This window comes from Trachinotus anak, unplaced genomic scaffold (genome assembly GCF_046630095.1).
Source record: "Trachinotus anak isolate AG129_WGS33_773 ecotype Australia unplaced genomic scaffold, CSIRO_AGI_Tana_v1 ptg000002l, whole genome shotgun sequence".
In the NCBI taxonomy this organism is placed as follows: Eukaryota; Metazoa; Chordata; class Actinopteri; order Carangiformes; family Carangidae; genus Trachinotus; species Trachinotus anak.
The window spans coordinates 28,446,437-28,460,422 of record NW_027273853.1 but is presented as its reverse complement, the minus strand read 5'-3'; the positions used below and the strand labels follow the sequence as shown (position 1 = coordinate 28,460,422).

The 13,986-nt window shown below is 43.5% G+C and overlaps 1 protein-coding gene across 5 annotated transcripts in view; it reads left to right on the top strand.

Annotated features, from left to right (window-relative positions):
* The window catches only part of immp2l (inner mitochondrial membrane peptidase subunit 2), a 133,083-nt gene that overhangs the window by 74,314 nt on the left and 44,783 nt on the right, over positions 1-13,986 (top strand). The gene's annotated exons all lie outside the window — the stretch shown is intronic.

Here is a 13,986-nt window from a genome sequence, read left to right as displayed (position 1 = left end):
CTCTGGAGATGGGACACTTTAAAAACCCCTCTTTGCTCCAAACCTGTCAGAAGTTCGGGAGCTTCTCTTGGATCTTCAAGGTTGTGTCATGAGCATTGTGTGTATCTGTAATTCCACTTTGAGGATGAGGGATTTGTTGGAGTTGCTGTGGCCATCTGGAGGGGGCGGCTGGTGTCAGACCTCCAGCCAGCGGTGATTTATCTCATCCTTGTTTTTATTCTCCTGCGAGGGATGAGCTGCCCTTTGACCCCTTGTCTCTCTGTTTCCTCCACTCTCTTTATTGGTGCGTCTCCTCTCTCCTGCTCTTCGGAGGCCTGCCAATGTTTCAAGTAATGGATATATAGCAATGTAAAAGAAACAATGTGATAAACAGGGTTTTACAATAGTTAGTAAAGCAACAAAAATAGAATATAATCAACAGGAAAAGGGAAAGAATTGATTAAAACAAACCAATTTACAAAAGTTAGTAGATCGTTTCCTTTTCAGTTTTAGCTTCACCAGCAGCTTCACCCACAACTGAAATATCTCAGCAGAAAAATGACCATGAAATTTCCCTCAGACCTTGGTGACGTTTCCTCTAACACCACCATGAGGTTGATTTGTTGTGTGAACAGCTATTCCACGACATGTGGTTCAGATGTTTGTGTTCTCCTCAGGATGAACCTCTGATTTTTCATCTCCAACACTTTGGTTTGTGACCAAATATATGTAAAGCTAGTGACACTCCCATCACCCTCAGCTGCACTTTGTGTTTAGTGTTAATTAGCAAATGCTAACATATTAACATGCTAAAATAAGATAATGGAACATGAAAAGCCTGAATAACATGAGTGGTGACTGCTTTGTTGTGACATCACAAAGTTCCAGAAGTCCTGGCGGCTGGTTTTAAGGCTCAATGTCTGAATACAGGCTGTGTGCATTTCTCTGTGGACTGAGGCTTTGATACTTTCACAGTATTAATATAGAACCTAGACCTGCTTTATAATCACAAACACATGGACATCTACCTTTATGCAATATGGGACCTTTAAAATTCACAGGTAGGTTTTCACACTTCTTCTAGCTCGTCTGCTCGGCCAGCATGTTTTAAACATGTTTGATTTCATCACACTGAGTTTGGTCGAGCTTGTCCAGTGTGAAGCTGTCCAACATTCTCCAAGACTGAAATCTGACAGTGATCCTGACAGCTGCTGGCTGACTCAGAAATGCAACCAAAAAAAAAAAATCACTTTCAGATCCCCCTGAGGTAGTTTACATCAGGAGAGACTCACTTTCAGCTGGTCAACTCACGCTGTGAATTTTATTACATTTGGAACAAAACTTATTCATACTCTGTCTGTGTTGTTATTAAAAGTACAATATTTATTTGGCTGCACTATTCCATCAAATGGTTTGGAAACATAATTTCAAAACTACATTAGTAATTTCAACCAGTTGTCCAGCCTGAACAACGACACAGGTCTTTGGTTAACTGTTCAACAGTCATGGATTTCAGAAAAATCATAAACTACTACTTTCACATGGGAATGCTTCTTGAAATTTTAAAGATGATGGTCTGTGTCTCTGTCACCTGCATGTGGAAGGTGTCAGGTACTGAGATGAGATGAGATGAACTTTATTGTCCCAGAAAAGGGAAATCTCTCCTAACACTGTGTCCATACAGAAGGTGCAGCAGCAGCTCCTGTACCCCATGTGTGTGCACACAGGAGGCATTCAGGTTGAAGATCACCTGCGATCAGCCACTGCAGCTTCGTGCAGAAAACAGACCTGAAGCACGAAAATACGCTTCAGGAGCTTGTGCACAGCTGGGCTGATTAAAACAGAAACGTGTCTGTTCTGTGAGATGTGCATGAGATGGACGACTGAAAAGTTTTCTGCTGTAAAACACATGAGTGAGCAGATTGTCAACATAATTTTCCACTCAAGAAGAATGAGGAAGCAAGTACAAGAACACAGCACCACACCTGCTGTACAGTTACTACTATCATATCATTAAAGGTTGCACTCTGCTCTGTCTGTGGCTCTCAGCTCCAAGCCCACTGCTGCTGAAGACAAATGTGTCGTTTTAATTTGAAAGCAGCTGCAGTGATTTCCTCAAACAGCTGCTCAGTTTCGTTTTGAATCAAACAAACAGGAGAAAATTGAGCATTTGTTGGGGACTATTTTCAGCAGCGCATTAATGCACATTCGGTGCCGTAGTGAGCATTTGGGGCAGCAGGACAGTGGTGTGTGGGGCTGAGTCAAATAAACCACAGTGTGTGTTCATGTTGATGAAGGAACATGTCACCCAGTGCAAAGGTGCGATGCACTGCTGTGTTTAAGTAGTGTCTGGAAACAGTGGAGCTCTTTGGCTCAGAGGACTCAGATACATCAGACTGAAGATACAAACACTTCCTGTTCCTGTTGCTGTTCCTGTTCAGTACTGGTTTGGATCTATGCAGGTTTAAAACGAAGGTAATGACCAATAATTTAGACCGACATGTTATTAACATCACACTCCAGCTGAAGGGACTTTGATGTTACAAGCGTTAATTATCAATCACTTCTCTGCAGCAGCTGCTGTGATCCTAAAATGAGCCATAAAACAACGCTACACATTTGATTGTTCGGTTAAAAAACAGCAACAAAGAGCCAAGGTCAGTCAGTCCTCAGAAATCAACTCAAACTGTTCCTCAGAGGAGCAGAGAAGCTGCTAAGTCAGCTTCGAATCTAATCTTTCATCTCGTTACAAAGCAAAACAACCATTTGAACAAGGTGAGGTAGTTTTTTTTGTTTTTATTCCTGTGCAGAAAAGATGCTGCCAAACAGCTCAGTTTATAGCTTCATGTTCTCTCTCAATGCTCCACTAGCTCAGTGCCAAGATAAATCACCCTCTTCTGCACTTGGTATAGGTTTAAATGAGCTTTTTCTAAAACCTCACAGCATAGCTTTAAACATTTATTGACAACAGGAGCCCGGCCTGACTTGGCGTGCTGCAGGGTTTTTTCTTGAGTAGATACATCCGGAGATGAATTCAGGTCATTTTCACTGCAAGACGGCAACTGTTACACTCCAGCTCAATGTTCGCCCAGTGTTTTCTCATCAGGTTTTCAGCATTAGAGAGAGATTGATGGATCTATTTTCTCTTTGCATCGCCTGTCTGGGAAGTGTAGACTATCTGTTGGGAGTGTGTGCTGTCTGCGGCTACAGTGCACACCATTCAATAGGAGGGGAAGGAAATGACTGTCCGGCCTCCTAAAGTACACCTTGGAGCTGATGAGCTCAGGCAAGTCATTATGTCATCGATCCCTGGAGCATTTAACCAGCAGGCAGAATTCACTAAAGCCCGGACTCTCCCATTGATCACAGTGGCCTGTAGTTATGTAAAGTGACAATGAGGCGTCCTCCGATGTGGAACGGCGTGGATGGACATTCAGGTTGTGCTGTTCCTCTTCACATGCGTGGATGTCAGGCTCTACAGGAGCGGTTTGGATCGATGCGTATCAGGTCAAGCTGGGAGTCCTGTGTGCAGGATAATCAGGGTAAAAACCCTCATGCAGGAAGCAGGACAGGCCTCAGCCTGAGGTTGGGTTTTGCTGTAGCTGCCTTCATCCAAATTGTTTCCCAGAGGACGTCGGCTCAGACTTAGTGTTTTGCTCATGTTTTTTTTGTAGTTGGTTCTGTTTGTTTGTGTGATACAAGACATGACCTGTGTCCGAAATCACCGCCTCGTCTCTCATCCACTATAACAAGCACTCAGTGCACTGTCCAATCAGCAGTTTGTCTCATTACTGAGGCAAAACTCTAATTGTCTGCACATGCAATGGACCATTCTTTTCATTGAGGGAATTATAGAATAAAGTTTAGATTAAAAACTTGGACATTCAAATAAAACTGTCAACAGTAAAGTTCAGGGGTTGCAGCCTTCAGGGGACATGGTCTACAGAGTTGTGGCCCTTTGTAGCCGTCCTAGACCGGACTGAAATGAGGTGGTCTGGCCTACGTAGGACGTTCGCTTTGCCTCACCAGCTGTGCCCGCCCTAACTGTCACACGGCACAGCTCCTGTCACCGAGCAATGAATCTCAGAATAAGTTCAGTGACCTGGAAAAGAAGGCTGCACTTGAAGGAGGCTTCAAAGTGGGACAGTCTGGTTGCGCCGCTGTGTCTGGACGGAGCAGTAGTTTGGATGTAGCCTTTACTGAACGGTCGTGGACAATAGAAACAACATAAACTGCTCCTGTCACATGGGAATCAAACACCGCTCTCCTGGGTCATATTCATCCATCCACCCCAACCTCCTCCTGACGTGGACTTTGTCGCTCTATAAACTACGTCACCGCACTTTTCCCTTTGCCCCTGTCATCATTACTACGACCACTAGATGTCGCCTAGCAACAGAACCTAGCGATGGATCATAATAACCTGCTGACAGACGACCTGTGGGCTCGTTTTTTAAGGAGGACTTTCTCTCTGCAGAACTTTGACAAGCTGCAAGTAAATAAAAAGGTAGACATGTAATAAACATAGCAAAAAATAAATTTGGTACACTGCACATCAGATGCAGAAGCCTTAAAAATATCTTGTCTCCATGGAGGTGGATGTCGAAGTGTCAAAGTAACAACATGGTCTTTTCTTTTTGTGCTGCCCTCAGGACAAACTTAACATTGTTTTCTGTCCATTTTTAATGATGTTCTCTGCTGTGTGATGAACATTAGAGTCTCACCCTCAGCTCACTCTGCTCTGACCAGTCTTAGCTGGAAAGCTCTGAACACAGACCTGAAACTCTGCTTTTTAAACCCGCAGCAGGTTTAGAGGTTCAGTCCGACTCTGTAGAGCCCAGAACAGCCTCAGGCATGTGGATGAATCCAGTCCTGCTCTCCCGGGTGTATCATCCAGCTTCCTGATGGTGTTTGTTGTGAAGCAGAGCGGCAGCTCAGGCTTCGGGGTTGTACATGGAGAGGCAGTCAAACAACTGCGTGTCTGAGCTTTCAGGGATGTTTCCTGGACAGGTTTTTATCAATAAAGGATGAATTTTCCCTCCAGTTTGATATAAGTATGAGAGATGCTCGTTTCCCGGGCTGCTTTGTCTCTCTCACATGTCAGCTTCCCTCGGCTGAGGCCACGGGGCGAGTCGCGCTCAGAGGCACCGCTTCCTGCCATTTCAGCTTGTACAAATAACCTACTTTCAGCTACTGTACATGTCGAGTGTGAATGGCAGACTCGCTGCTGCTGCATGAACACAAACAGAATGGTTGCATTCACTTGTATCTATTTTTAGCCGTTCTCTTACCTAATAGATCAGGGATTTCAGAGGATATAAATGGATAATTGGGGTGTTTGATCACTCAGCCTGTGACAGTTAAGTCATCTGTAGGACGCTCATCTCAGGGCTTAAGCTTGCAGTTATTGATTGACTGATTTGGGGCATCATTTTATTGATTTTTCAGGCTTATGAGCTGAGTTCTGGCAGCTAAATGTATCTAAAGTACCAAAATGAAAAGTACTTATTATAATGAAAACTGGCCTCTGTGAATGTATCATCATTACACAACAGTATTAGATTGTTAATACTGATGCATCACTGCGTAAGCAGCATTTTACTGTTGTCTAGTTTATCCCAGTGGGTTCCCAACCTGGAGCCTGGGCCCCTCCAAAGGGTCACAAGATAAATGTGAGGGGTCGTGAGGTGAAGTTTGTGTCACAGGTTTAGTTGTTTAGAGCTTTCAGCCACATCACACTGTCTTCATCAACATTGTCTTGTAGCAGGAAACAGAACTCTTTAATGCATGGAAACATAAAATCAGATCAACTGAACTAATTCATCTTTTGGATGGTGGGTCCAGGTGGGCGGGGCTTGGGGCGTGGCTCAGAGCGATGACTGCTTTGTTGTGACATCACAGAGTTCCAGAAGTCCTGACGGCTGGTTTTAAGGCTCAGTGTCTGAATACAGGCTGTGTGCATTTCTCTGTGGACTGAGGCTTTGATACTTTCACAGTATTAATATAGAACCTAGACCTGCTTTATAATCACAAACACATGGACATCTACCTTTACACTGGATGGAGCTTTAAACTAGCAAAGATCTACGACTGAGACCTCCCAAAAAAACCTCTTTGGGCTACTGGTTATCTACCATATGAGCATAATACAAACTAAAATAAACTTCAAACTCATAGATGTTTTTTTGAACTGTTTTTCTTGGATCATATTTTGCCTCCTCACCTGTACCGGTGGCAACACAGCTTGACAACACTCTCCCACTCATCCAGCAGCCATTTCCACACTGTGGCCTCATATCTATAACCACAATTTTCTCTTGATGGTCAGTTGGAGCTTCCCAGTATAAACCCTCCACCAAGCAGCTCCGCTGGGGAATCATTCAGGCTGCAGCGCTCTCCCGTGAGCATTAGTCTTCAGACTGAGTGCCATCAGACTGGAGGCTGCTGTGGTGGAGACGCTGAGAAAAGTGCTGCCTGTCTGACTGCTGAAAACTATGAGTCACATCAGTGTTTTTAAAAAGCCTGTATGTCCTGATGCATGTTTACCCACTTTTGAAACATCACAGCTGAATGCACTCTTAAGAGCTGAACCTCAGACCAAAATACACCCACAGAGGAGGTTATTATTCTGAAACGAGGAGTTTTCTTCATTTGATTTTTTGAGGCTCGAACGGATGAGCAGAGGTTGAAGCTTTTAAGTGGAGTTATTTGTTCTAATAATGGCTCCAATTGTTCGTCAGGCGCCTGCTGTGCATGGCGATGACATTTGGCGAAGTGTTAATGAGCAGAGCTAACGGAGCAGTGGCATTCGGCAGGACGGTGCGGCTCACAACAGCCCGGTCTTAATTTCCCTCTAATCTTCCTCCCTCACCTTGGCTCCCAGCTCTAATCACTGCACTAGGAGGAAGCCAGTGTTTAAATGAAGCCGCTTACTGGGTGATTAGGAAAAGGTAAATTATTCATTACAGAATGTGTAATCATAGCACAGCCTTTGGTGGAGGATGAGGGAATTCATGGCCCCCGCTCTCCCGGAGCGAGACCACGCCCCTCCCTCCACCAGTGACAGCAGCCACGAGGAACCTGAGAGATGAAAGGAGCCACACAGAGGTGAGTGGGCTGTGGCAAATCCACAGGTGATAAAGTACAGGCCTGAAAGCAGCTCGTTAGCAGAAGGTGTGAACTCTTCGTCCTCACATCAGGATTCTCTCTGTTAATGAAGCGAAGCCAGACGGACTCACGTGTTCAGTTTTTTGGTCTTGAAAACATCCTTGAAGGCGCGATTGATCCCAGCAGCTCTCTGAGGAGAGTTTTAATTCAAGTTTCCCAAATCTCGCGGTCAGACGCCCGCGGATGGTCACTTAGTATGCAGACAGGGTTATGGGAGATTTCTGAGGGCGATTTCTTCATGGAAAATATTTTTCAGACCTGAGGGTAAATTTACCTGCGAGGTCAGCAAAGTGTGAAAGCTGCTGTCAGACTCAGATGTGGTCCAGTCTCTGATTAACCCAGAACTTTGGACCTCCTCAGCAGTCCAAACCAGGTCTGTAACAGTATGAATATAGACATATTGTTTCAGTCCCAGTCCTCCCTGAGTCAAACCCAGGGGGCAGCGATGATCCCCCTGTGGTGTAACACACCAGAAGAAGAAGTGAACGTTGCTCAAGTCTGAGTTAGTCTCTTTTACACCTGTGCAGGTTCAGGTGTAATGACAGTGTGTTTTTCTTTCCTTTACCTGATCTGAGGGTTTGAATAAGTCTCATCCCTCCTGACTGACCTGATCCATCAGTTTAGTTTTCAGGCAGAACTAGTGTTTAATGCAAAGTTCCTCCTCACTGCTGCTGCTCCGTTAAATCATGTCAGTTTGCAGTGTAATTAAAGATTATCACATTTTATCCAGAGTGTTTTTAACTTTTCCAGTCAAACTTTTAAATGAACTGCAATTAAATAAAGCTCAAGAACTACTTTAATTCATGGCTGTAGCCTCATACGCAAAAACATCTGTCAACAGTATTCAAGGGTTGGGCTGAGAACACAGTGGCTGCGAGGCGGCTGTGGAACGTCTTGGTTTTCATTTTGTGTCAACAGACCGGGGTGGACCCCACCGTGCAGCTGCATCGTGTTATCTCGAGCTTCAGGGTTTCACCTATTTTTCACACGTGACCTGCAGCTCCCAGCAAAACGAGGCAGATAAAACACCTGTCGATGTCATATTAACATGATACCGGCAACATTACACAAAATTGACACCTGTGTTTCGGCTGAATCTGGATATGAGACAGACATGAACAATTATAAACAGGTTTTTGAACCTTTTAAGCACCTGCACGTGGAGACACTGGTGTTTTAGAGACTTTTCAGAGAATAAATCAGAAATTAATTTATAATAAAAAGAAATTCAACATTTGAGTCCCAAGAACTCTGGCAGTAACAATGTGTTCCCGGTGTCAGACAACAAGCCACAAGGTACACACAGGTGGACAATTAAAGAATAAAGCAACATTAAGTGTCTTAGTACGGTGTAAGATCATACTCATCAAACCATTCAGTGACGCCTCGTGCGCTGCGGCTTGTCCTCCTGTCAACCCTTAACTGAGTTGTAGCGGTAAAATTTACAAAACAGCATTAAATGTTTAGTGTGAAAGTTTCCTTATTGAACCAAGAAATAATCATTTTACAAGATAAACTTAACCTGTGGTTTATTTACTGGACTTCTTTGGTTTCCCATTAAATCTCTTTTTTCCGTGTTGATTTTCTTAGTATATAACATAATGTCATAAATCTGCAGAAGAGAAGTGCAGTAGTTGAACTATAGGAAAAATCAAGGTCAGGAAAAGAAAAGGGCAAACTGCTGTAGCACTGAACCCCCCCAGGAGTGTGTTGCAGCTGCTCAGTGACCATCAGCGGCGGACTGGCTGCATCTGGCAGCTTCCTCTGTGGCTGTGTGCATCTGTACGAGTGTGAAACACAGCGTCCTGAGTCAGTGTTTCCTGGAAAAGATTTAAAAAGTAGCAGCCGCCGCAGAGCCAAGGAGAACAAAAAAATAAGTCGCAGGAAGTCATTAATCAGCCTGAACGGTTCCTGCTTCTCTACTGGAAATAACCTTGTCTTGTAAGTGACTGCTATCTGCTTCAGTTTATCAGCAGAGGTTAAGTGCGTGCTCGCCAACTGCGCCTCTCCATCATGAAACAATAATAAAAGCTCAAAAAGCCCCGCGCTCCAAGATCATCCAAAGTCAGCCATGTTGTTTTAGCTTAATGGGCCGGTGAGCGGGAGAGTAATTACTGGCGGCCCAAGAGGTTCTGCATGAGGAAAGTTAGATAAATGTGAGGCTTTTTCTGCTTTTACTTACCCCAAGCATCGAGCCGCAGGCCTGGACTAAACACCAAATGTTTGTAATGGGGTAATAATTCATGAGAAAAATACTTTTGCTCTCTTACAGAGTTTATTTTACCGGCTAACGTGTAGCAGGGAAATAGGACATTTTAAAAGTGGAAGCGGTGTAATGAGAGGTATTAGTTCCCTTCAGCCAAGATCGTTAGGCTGCTTTCATGGTTTATTAACAGAAAATGAAATGGGTGGGGTTGGGGGGGGTAAACACTGGTGATGTAATCAAACGTCTACAGATATGATTCTGCTGGGACAAAATGAGCAGTCAGAGCTCATTAAGCTCAGCTGCTGTGCTTGCTTTACGTGGTTTTATTGTATATCCACCACATCTCTGTAAGTGTCTCCTCGTACGTCTTGTTCTTTATGAGTCTTTGATGACTGTCTGATCTTCCTCTGATACAACATCAACGGGAATCACTCAGCAGTCTGTCGGCGCTCGCTTCAACATCACCTTTGTTTTATTCCTCGCCACACTGCAGTGTGTCCAACAGGAGCCAGGAGTTCTGAATGTCTGTCATCGAGTGGCCAGAGCCGCTGTGACTCCTCTCACACGGCAGGTGAAGCCCATCCTCCACCGCCGCGCCTCAATCACGCTGCTACAAAGAGCCGATTGAGTCAGCTCATGAATTCACAACCTGTTAGCAGAAAATAAAATTCATGCATGTGTGAATCCTCCCTGCTGTATGTCTTGGTGGGTAGTTGTAACACTCTGCGTGGAAAATCGTCAGTTTGAATTAGGATCTTCTTATTGTGCATGTTCCCTCAGGCGATCGCAGCCCTGCCAGACATTACAGTAAAGAGAATGGGTAACAACACATGGAGTTTAAAAAATGACTCTAACCTAAATCCAGCTGCAGAGACCCTCGCTCTCTTTTAAAGTACAGCCGACTGCTTGTGGTGCAGCATTAATGAGTAAAATCATTAATGTGTGAATCACACTGATGGAGGAACCCCAATGAAAATGCTTAATTATAAGTAATAATAATTCACAAATTAACTGTTTGATTGTTTGATAAAAATCTTGCATCTCCAGTTAAAGGTTTTATTTCACAAGTAAGTGGAGAGGAAAATAAAGGACTAGGGAAACAAAGGAAGACAGAAAGAAGTAAATCATTTAAGGAAGAAGGAAAGAAATGGGTAAAGAAAGAAAAGGAAAGAATGAAATAAGTTAAGGAGGAAGGAAAGAAGGAAAGGGACTAAGGAAGGAAGGATGGAAAGAAAGATGGGGAAAAGAAAGGAAGAGAGGGCAATACAGAATGGGACAGAAATAAAGGAATAAGGAAAGCAGGAGGAATTAAAGAAAAAGGAAAAAAGAAAAGAACAAGTGAAAGGCAAAAAGGCAAAGAGAAAAGGAAGGGAGGGCACAAGCAAGGAAAGACTGCAAGGAAGGAAAGAAAGAGCAAAACAAATAAAAGAAATATGAGGGACAAGAAGAAAGAACAGACAGAGAGACAAAAGAAAAAGAACAATAAAGGGAAAATACATTTTTGAGTTGACCTCACAAGGATTAAAGGGGAAAATGAAATCCCACCAACAATCCACTTAAAAATACCCACTATACTTCCCCAAAACCACAAAATCTCCAGAAGAAGTTACCAACAATATGACCTCAGGAGTATAAATACAAACACTTCCCTCTCAACTGAAACATTACAACTCTGAATCTGTTTTAAAGTTACTTCTCATGAATAAATGAGTTGTTTTCCAGCTCTGGTGAGGGAAGGACTCTTTTTACTGTGAGATGTTCAGATATGTTGTTTTTTCTCCCGATCCGGCCTCGAGCTTTACATCATCATTCAGCTGCAGTGAGGTTGTTACCATACGTTGTCACGCTCAGTATTAACGAGCAGGGAAATGATCACTGAGTTAATCATGTCTGCTGCGAAGCAACGCCCACCTCTGATTGGCTGTCGCTGAATGACGCTGGGATTCAACACAACCTTTATTAACTTCATCTGTTCTGTTGTGCAGCGTCTCGTTTACGGCACATCGCTCCATGATTAATGGAGATGTGTTGTGGGGCTATTATGAACTTCCTACATGAAAATGTGAGAGTATCTGCAAAATTAATGACTTTTCAATTTTGACAGTTTATTGCATTAGTCATAGCAACGAGAGACGGAAAGTGCTGAGAGAAAACTGAAGCTAAAAAAGGCCCTGGACCGGTGAAACCTGTGAAAGAAGTAATGTGTGGCTGTAGAGATGTTGGTGAGTTGGCCCAGACTTAAATACCTCCGCTATCCAACTATTGCACAGACTGGTACTTTGGTTCAGACATTCGTGGTCCCCAGAGGATGAGCTTGAAGAGGTAAAAACTCCAGCAACACTTGTAGTATAAAGAACAACTTTATTGTCAGACCAACACATTTCAGCTTGTGACCTTCGGGGTCATCATAAAACACATTACAAGAAGGATTTAAATGATGCTTATCCAGAAAAAATAAATATATATATGATCAGCAATCATTTACATACACTTACATATCAGTTAGTGCTCTGACAATAAAGTTGTTGCTGGAGTCAAGACTTTTTCAGATTGTAGTAATTTTATTGAGCCTCATCAAGTTTAGTTCATAACCACCTCAGCTAACTAATTATACCCTCTAATAATCAGCATGTTAGCATCATCAGAATGAGCCTGTGGCTGTACCAACCAGGACCAAGGATAAATAACTCAGAGTTCAGCTCTCACCTTCTGTCATGTTGTGCTGTAAACTTAAACACTGTTGTATTGTGGTGAAGTTCATTGGCCTGTTATTCTGACTGTTCATCACCATAAAATTTGTTGAGGATATCCGTGACCACCATGTCCCAGTGATGCTTCCTAATGTTTTTGGTGGCTTCTGTTCAAAGTATTGACCTTCACACAACACATTTAACAGTCTACAGTGCAGATTTCCATTAAATTCACTAAGCACATTCTTGCTCCCCAGAGGATGACCCTTCCCTTATTGAACACAACATGAGCTTTGTACTAGCGCCACACCACGGCCAACAAGGAAAATGTTTGGCCAAGATACTAAAAAAACGAATACATGGTTTCCCCACAAAAAATGTTTTGGATATTCATGGTCCTCAGATGGTTAATCCTAAATTCTTCCTTGAGATCTTTGAGATATCTGAGATCCTGAGGTCACAACGTCAAACTTTCAACACAAGACATCTCAAGATAACGTAATTTACAGATTTCATCCGTGCTCCTCAGGTGATGAACTGTTTTGATTTTAATAATCCGTTGACCTTTAAATGCTAATAATCCTCTACAAGTAGCTAAATTGTCATTGTGTTGATTTTTTTTATCTTTATCCACTTTAGTGCTGTTCTCTGGGCTACAGTGAACTTTCCAACCTTGAGATTTATTGGTTTATGTGGAGTCCTGACGAGGCAAATTTGAGTCCTGTTCTCAGTATCACTGGGGATTGTGGATTTCATTTAACCTGCCAGTTGGTGTGGATGCTGTGTGGAAAACTATTCCTGTTCACCGTTCCCTCTGGATCTGCCACAACATGTGTGTGTGCCCTCAGTGGTGAGCAATTACTTGCTTGGAGGAGCCTTTTTTTCTGCTTTTAGTTGTGTCTTGGCATTTATTTTTGTTTTTTGACAGAACTTAAAAAACAAATACTCCCACTTTTTATTATCTTTTTGCTGTGAGGATTACACATTGACATATCATTCACTCCTCTCAGTGGGGATAAACCTGAGTTGAACCCAGCAGTCCAGATGAGGAAGCAAAGGAAAATGAAAAGCCTCTAAGACGACCTGCCATCTCCTCTATAAAACCCGCCCTTTCTCCCACAGTGCTCTTCACTGTACAGTACTGAAGCCGCAGACTCTCTTATGAACTTGGGCCCAGTTATCTGATACAGCAGAGCCCAGCACATCAGTAACATCAGCACTGTGAGCCATCAGGCATTATCGTCCTCTGTCCTGTTTGGGACTGAAACTACTTTGTCCTGGTTTTGTGGTCCATTTGTCTCCTTCCCCCCCTTGCGGCTCAATGTGAGGCGCTTAACAAATGAGCCCAATAGTTGCTGAGCTGTTCCTGCGGCGGCGGCGGTGTCTCTCCAGGGTCACACGGGGAAGGGGATGGCTTGGGCGCCACGTTCTTGCTGACCTATTCACTACCTTTCTCTAATGGGTCATATTTTAGCTCCTGTGGCGGTGACGAATGGCCGCGCTCTAAAAGCCCTGTCCAAGGTGCTGAAACTCGGTTGATCTATGACTGAGTCCCGCTGATAAATGCCTCCCATCAGTTTGCTCGTGACGCCGATTCATCACCTTGCTGAGGTTTGTGTTGGGAATCCATATTGGATTTTTAATGAAAGAGAATATAATGCAATTCAAAGTCAATGGGTTTGCCAATGTCCTCACACTTTACACACACACACACACCTATTAAGGTACATACACAAATGCCTGCGCACTCACACAAAAACAAACTATCTCATACGCTCGCCGTGCTGTTTGAGATTGCATTGCACTAACAGTGTTAGAGCGTCTGCCTTGAAGGGCAGCCCCTGTAATTGTGTTTGTCTACAGCAGATCTCACATTTATGCTGCTGTGTGATTCGGACAGGGACACAACAAGATTTATGAGCCTCATCCATACAAATTTCATAG